Raw genomic sequence first — 6,049 nt, forward strand, 5'->3', positions numbered from 1 at the left:
CTGGTCCTGAGGAAGATTTTCTGGTTCAAGAGGACAGACTAAGGGGGACAGGAGTTTTTTGTTGAGAAACAAGGCTGTGATGCATGACCCTTAGAGGGCTGCTGGGGAGGGGTACATCCAGGAGAGCTCAGCACCACAGGAGCTTTGCTTTATGTTAAGGTTTCTCAGCTGTGCTGGTGTGCTGAATTGGTGCTCCTCTGCCTCAGTGGGGCTCACCAACTAACCTGTAACTGGGAGCAAGTAAGTCTGCAGGTCCAGGAGTTGTAGCTGAGCAGTTTGGATCACAGAATGTTGCAACATGATGCAAACTGCTGGCAAACCCAGAGATCCGTGGGTGCTGAGCTCCCATAAGGGCCGTAAAGAGCTCAGAGAGCATCTAACACAAAAGTACCAGTGAATTATCATTATTACTGATTACATTTTAATTGCACCTTAAATGAAAGATCAGAACTGAAATTCTGTTAGCTTACCTCCTCTTAAAGCAAGGCTGAGCCCAGTCTTCACAGCAGATGTGACATGGCACTGCCTCCAAAGAGAAGAGGCCTGAACTCTCTGAGCAGCCAAGGTACCCCAGGAAAACCAGTCTGCCAGGCAAAAATCTGTTACAATCCTGGAATACTTCTTTTCATGCCATCTGTGGAATGAGGTGATGAGTCACCCTTTTCTGGGTAAATAGCAAACAGTGGAAGAGAGGGTACGAGTCCAGTGGGGGATGCTCACCTTACACAGAAGGTTTGGCTGATCTGTGAATCTTTCTGGTTAGTCCTACTCTTAAAAAGAATGTCCTTAGCTAAATTAACATTTTGTTGAAAGTTGGGTTAATGTTTCTCTTACAGTCATGGTAAGTTCTGCGATCTGTCAAACCTTGGTATTTATGCCAGGCAGCAAACGTACCCATTGGTCCCTTTGGAGCCCAGCAGTTTTCTGCTACCACAGTAGTTTTGGCCACAAAGTGATCAGAGATGAAGAAAAACCTTAAAGCCCGAAAACTTACTGAGGAATATTTATAAAAAATTGAATTCAAAGAAATACATCAAATTGAGAAGCTTTGACTCAGCCCAGCACTTCTGACACAAAGTCTAGCAATGTGTTTATCATTTAGCAGATTGCATTAGCACGTAGAGGAGAAAATGCCCAAGAGGGACTACAGGTTTATTTTACCAAAAGCCACTAGATGGGGATGCAAGGACACTTTTCTGCTCTCGAATCCCCATTTAGTTGTGCTTGAGCTGGCCTTTCCAGCTGCTGTCTTTGCTTTTTCTTTTTAGGAGCTGACAGAGGTCATTTGGAAACTTACCACTCGCTGACTTTTCATCCTGTACGAGTCAGGCCTTAGGCAACACTTACGATGTGATTACTGCTTGCCAAGTATTATACTCTGCATTAAGACTCAGCAGAGGGAAGACTGAAGGATTTGGCTTTCAGTTTGTGGATTAGTCTTCTTTTATAGTCTGTGGAAAGGAAAAGTTCTTTATATTGAACACTATGAGGAAAAAAGGGTATTCAGCAAACTGGTAATCTCTGAAAAATGGCCGTACTTTGGAACAGTTACTGTGGAAAAAAGCCAGCAGATTTTCTTTGGGCACAATAGTCAAGTCTCTGGGCAATTATTTTTTCTCTTCTTTTGAAGTCCATATTTCTCCTATGAAGAAGAGAGATAGATAGAATCAGAAAGATCAGTTTGGCAGAGGGGTAGGCAGGATCAGTCCTGCTCTCTAGGGCAGAAGCACTCTATAGATGCAGATATACATGAGCACATATGGGGAGCTGGAATCTATGCAGTGAAGACGCAATGCTACAGGGGTAAGGAGTGAGGAGGGCTCCAGCTACACAGTACTCTTCAGCTCTGACCTCCATTCACTTTGGGTTTCTGCAGTGGGCACCCACTCTTATTATTTCATCCTAAGTGTCAGGATATTTAGTGTTCTTACTAATTCCCAGTCCCTGACTCAGGTGAATGTGAAGAAGCTCTCCTAGCACATTTTTAATGGTAAAATTTCAGCTTCTGTGTTGCGGTGGGGTCTTCAAAATTCACTCCAGGGTTCAAAACACAGAGATGCTTTGAAAAAAATCTGAATTAATTTAAAAGCAATTTCTTGAAAGCTTTCAGTGTTTGGCAGAGAGAGGGGAGAAGGTGTCATGGTGTCTTGGGGAGTCTGAGAAAAAAAAAGCTCTGGTAAGCACCCTGAAAGCAAAATCATCTTACATCATAATCATGAATTCAGATAACTGGGAGAATCATTCAAATACTGAAGTGATGAAATATCTTTCCTACTGAACATGCTTAAAGCAGGGAGCTAATGCTGCAAATACATAGCAATCCATGTTTTATGGACTGAGAGGCACAGGCGGGGGGATTGTTTTGTGTTTTAATTTGCATCACCATTAATTGCTAAAACCTGATTGTTATGTTTCATTTAAAATGAACAGAATACAACTGCTTTTTCTGGGCGGGCGGTTGGAAGGGTTGCAGAGACGAAGGCTGAAGGTGCGTGGGACTGGCAGTGGTGGCTGTTTCCCTGCACACTGGCTGCCAGACACTGCCGGCAGCTCCTTGAGCCCATCCTTCCAAGTGCTGCCTGTGCTTCCTGTCAAGGTATTCAAGCTTGTTCCCAGCTCAAGCAGGTCCTGAAGACTCTGCCTATTTTTCTTCTGCTATTTTTTTTCCCCCACTGCTTAGTAGTCTCCTCATGATGACAGCAAAATGTCTGTTTTCCAGGAAACCATTTGAGCTTTATGGATTAGCTATGGTAGGCACTTGCAGACCTCCATAAAGCACGTTGACAAGCTCTCTGGTGTATTACTAACTCGACTGAAAAATTGATCAAACCTGATAGAGTTACAGGGCCCTGAGCCCCTTTACAATCTGCTGCTGTGCTGCTCGGCGGTTACAGAGGCAGCAGAGCCAAACTCTTGCCTGGAAAATACACCTTCCTCCTGCCCTTGGCTTTGCAATGTGGCAATAGCTCTTCACCCAAAGTGGATGATGTGCAGGATGTGCCCTCACAATTGCCCCCTCCTGGGGCCAAGCTCCCCCTGGCATCTGTGGGAATACCTGAAATGCAACAGAGAGCACTTGCAGGGTCCTGCCTTGCCACAAGGCTGGGACACCAGCTGCGAAATGCTCAGGGCTGTCACATCCTCACCCTGATGCAGGTATGGCCTCAGGTACCTCCTGCACCCTTGCATCCCCCCTCCCATCTGCTCCAGCAGCAACTCTTAGGAGAGACTGCTTAAATTACAGGGATATTTCACAAACTCATTAAATGTGGGCATAAGCTTGCTGGAAAAGATGGGATGCCGTGCAGTAGAAGAGCTGCTGGTATACTGCAAGACCTTAGAATGTCTTTTTTCTTTTCCTCCCTGCCTCCCAACAGCTATTCTTTTTGCTCACTGAGACTACCAGTTCCTAAGAGCAGAGTCTAAGTATTTGTGCTTTATTTCATTCCAAGAACAACTAGTCTTTGGGAAGGCAGGTGGGTGTCTGGTGTATAGAATCTCCCCAAGCATCCTCTAGTATCTCAGTCCTACAGAAATGCCTCCTGCTTCTGTTTATTATTTAAAGTTTGATTTTTGCTGAAATCCCAAATGAAGACTGAATAGCAAAGCCAATACCTGATTCAAAGTGTTTCCAAATGAGGGGTCAGGTGGGATATGAAGGATGTTAAGATAATTAACAAGGGATCAGAAGTGGATAACTGAAGAGCTAAGGCACTTGCTTCCAGTCCTAAAAATGCAGCCAGAGCCAACATGCTCTTCGCCACATGTTAAGCTGTGCCCACGCTTGAATGAGACAGCAATACTCTGCTTACCATCAAATTCAGTTCAATAAGGCTGATCAATAAACACAAACAGGTGAGTATATTGACAGGGGAAGTATGACTGTCATGGAGTGATGTCATGTCATCACTCACATGGGTCTCTGCTGCCTTTGAACCATGCACTGCCAATGGGGAAAGGACAGTGAGGGAAATGTTCAGCTCCTCAGTTCCTTGGAGTCATAATACAGCTTATAGCATCCAACTACGTTAACTTAAACATGACTTTGAAATTATTTCCCCGATGACCCCTGTTGCCTCCTTCTGTCGTTGCTCTCCTATGTGACCACTAAATCTTGTTGTCTTCCCCCAAACCAGATTTCAACTACTTATCCCAGAAAGGGTCAGATTGCTGAGCTGGGAGGTGACCAACAGCTCCAGGCAGGTGTGAGGAGTCACGAAAAGACCAGTACCAAACATCTCAGTAAACTCAATGTGCCAAGACCATAATGGCTTCAAAAATCCCAGGGAAGAAAAACAAATGAAGCAGCTCCAATGCAACCCAGCCATCTCCTCTCTCTGACTTTAGCTGTGTACCATGCCATTGGACGCATCTTTGTACAGCCCATGTCCATGCTGCAGATCTTGTGTTTGCCCCTGTGTAGTAGTCCTCTGCTTTAAAATGCATATCCCTGGTCACTTCCATTCACATAGTGCCTAAGGAGTGCATCCTAAATACAAATAACATTGCAGAGGCTGCTGAAGGTACCGCCTGCAGCTTAATGCTCTTTGAAGAGCAACTTGGTTAGCTCTGGCACATTCCCTTTGGTGGGATTTAACATGACTCCTGAGCTTTCAGCAGACCTAACCCAGAACTATGGATTTTGTCTTTTTTCTTTCCTCTCCTTAAATAATACATATGTGAGTGAGCTTTCCTAAAGCAGTGAAGACGCTTTTTATCTCGATTACTAGTATCAGCTATAGCATGAAAATTAAAATTCAGTATTTGTTACCAACACTTTAAATACTCACTGTTATCAAGTTGTCACCAAGCCTTTAATTATTTTTCAGTTTATACCTAATTTCCCACACTATGATTGCTTTAGTAATGTTAAAGTTGATCTGCAACTGTAATAGAAAACGTCCAAGTCCTTTATGATGCTGAGGATTGGAAATGACAATGTTAATAAAATTCACACATCACCTGTGCCACAAGCCATCATCAATATAGTGCTCATCTGCAGTTGGCATGCTATTTAATTATGTTCTTTTGGTACCAATAAACACTTAATATATTCAAAATGAGTAAACAGGATATAACACTGACTGTGATTCTGCATCTACTTAAAGATTGGGCTCAGGACCATAAAATCTCACTGCCAAAGCCTCTCTGCAGTAGACTCTGTATTTTGAACAATGCCGTGACACTGGAAAGTTGTTTATGAGGTACAGGGTACATGCACCCAAGATTCTGGAGATCTGCCTCACAGGCAGTTAAGACCAATTATGCAGGTAGTTCCCGTTGTTTACAGAGATCATTTGTTTTAACACACCGAGCAATTTTGACTCAGCAAAACGCTATGCAAAGAAGGAAGCAGTGGCTACAGTGACAATGCTGCTGCAGAAACTCTCACAAACCTCACTAGATACGGCAAAAAAAGCAATTTGCCAAGTTTCTTGTCAAGTCCAGAGCAGGAAAATAGTGGTATTATTATACCTGCTGCAGATCCCTGTCACTGGAGGAGCCTCTGAGGAGCTCTTCCTACTGCTGTGCACTTAATAACCCTGGATCTCTGAGGGAAGATATGAAACAGCTATTTTCTCCTCTTTTCCCCTAAAAGGCCATTACCAGCCAGGGCACACTTTGACTCTGATGTGCAGGCAATGTCTGATGGACACCTGAGGCAGCTCACCTCAGACTGATGGCTAAACTTCACTTAGCACCTATGCCTGGCTCCCCTTCGCCTCCAGCCAGGCCCAGGGCTCTCAGCTAATGCACGTGTCTGGGAGGACCATGAGCATTCCTAGGCTGTGCACAGAGGTCCCACCAATGTTGTGCAAGTCAAGCACTCTGGAGAGAAGCTGGGTTGAAGTTTTCATACTAACATGCTAACAACAGACTGAAGTAGAGGAAAAAGAGGTTTAGCATAAGACCTGCCCAAAATGCCTGCAGTGTCACCAGCTGGGAGTGAGAAGGGAGAGCTAGCACTGAATGGAGGCACCAAGTGGGAGACATGCTGGGAATGAAGCTGGGCTGGAAAAGCAGAGAAAGGTTTTGGGGAGAGCTGTAC

This window comes from Pezoporus occidentalis, unplaced genomic scaffold, assembly GCF_034315485.1.
Source record: "Pezoporus occidentalis ecotype Australia unplaced genomic scaffold, CSIRO_AGI_Poc_V1 ctg12, whole genome shotgun sequence".
NCBI lineage: Eukaryota > Metazoa > Chordata > Aves > Psittaciformes > Psittacidae > Pezoporus > Pezoporus occidentalis.